We start from the raw sequence: 1,613 nt of genomic DNA, 5'->3' as shown, positions 1-1,613 counted from the left end.
ATTTCACTTTTCGAAGCTAAAGGAAAAGTCTAAAAAATTGCAAACTGTCAGGTGTGAACCTTATAGATTTATTTCTACATTTTTGTAAATATTACTTGTAAAAAAAAATTCAAATCCCAATGGTTTTTTAATTTTCTCAGATTTCTTCATTTATGAATAACCTTAGCTTGCAAATCAAACCAAAAGAATATCCCTTTTTACGTCTTCATTTTTCGAAACGTTTGGTTTACATATTTGTTTGATTTTCTTTTTCGTTCAGCTACATTGCGTTGCTTTACGTAATTGTACCACACTAAAATTTCCCGTGTAAACGCAATTTATTGAATCATATATTCCAGCTCGATTTTTTCATTTTCTCTGTCTTTTCGCGAAGGTTTTAGAAAAAAGTGAGTAGAAATAATGAATCGAGCAATTTGTGAATTATATAAAATTTTTCAATCGTATATGCTAGCCTGGAATTCGTTAGCACCTTCTCAAGACGACTAATTTTTTTTTTTTTTAATTGGGATAGTATGATTCAACATTTTCCTCTGAGAATCTCCAGCAATCATTCACTTCAAATTCCGTATAATTGAAAATCCCCATTGGATGGTTTTTGAAATTTCAATTTCTCGACCTCACATTTCTTTCCATTCCTATCGCTTCCTTATTATCTGTAACTTTTCGGCCACTGAATAAACCAAGCGAGACCTTCCCGGAGTGTGAGGTATGAGAATGCTGAAGCCTTCGCATCTGTGAGAGACGTATATTCCAATTCACTTTTCAACCTTACCTTTGCGGAATATTTCTAAAATTTTTCTTCTTTTCTTGGGTGTTTCCAGGTTTTCTCAGCATGGTGAGGCTCAATTAATAATTTTAAACCGTTCAAAGAGGTGGTTGAGTGAAAAATAGGACGTTAAAATGCCTTTTCACGCATTAAGGAGTTTCGGTACAGGCAATACAATGTTGCCATACTAAACCATGCTAAAAACATAAAAAATTTCAAAAAGTTTAGAATTTTATAAAATTTGGTGAACATATTCTTTAGTGCCAAATTTGACAATACAAATTTTTTAAGATTTTTCTTCTACACAGTTATCGAGTAATTGATCACTAAAGTTCACGTGTATAAGCATAGCGTTTTCATATATATAGGTATACATTCCGGGCATAAGAAATCTGCTTTAATGCGTAATTACTCGATAACTAAGTAGAAGAAAATTTTGAAAAAAATTGTGTTTTTGCACTTGATGTTGAACAACATTATCACCAAATTTTATCAATTTCTTAATATTTAGACTTTTGTACCGAAACTCCTTAACTAAAAATATTCGAGCTGAATAAAACTACCAAGAGTCGTGTATGTTGGAAAGTGGTTTTTGAATCAGGTAAGGGAACGCAATTTTTAATTTAGTTTTCAAAATAAATTTTTATTTGAATTATAAAAAAATATCGTTAGTTTTTCGATCATGCGAACACGTCACCGCACAAAAGACTCACTTCTGTTATTGGAGTAAGTTATTGTTGTCTTTTTATGTCACATTCGTTTTTTAAATGCATTTTCGCTGAAAGATCAAGCGAAACAAGAAAGGAAATGGTGTTACGAATTTGTATATATCAAATATGTATATGGA

Source organism: Venturia canescens, chromosome 2, assembly GCF_019457755.1.
Source record: "Venturia canescens isolate UGA chromosome 2, ASM1945775v1, whole genome shotgun sequence".
NCBI classification, from domain to species: Eukaryota; Metazoa; Arthropoda; class Insecta; order Hymenoptera; family Ichneumonidae; genus Venturia; species Venturia canescens.
Note: the sequence above shows the minus strand (reverse complement) of the source record.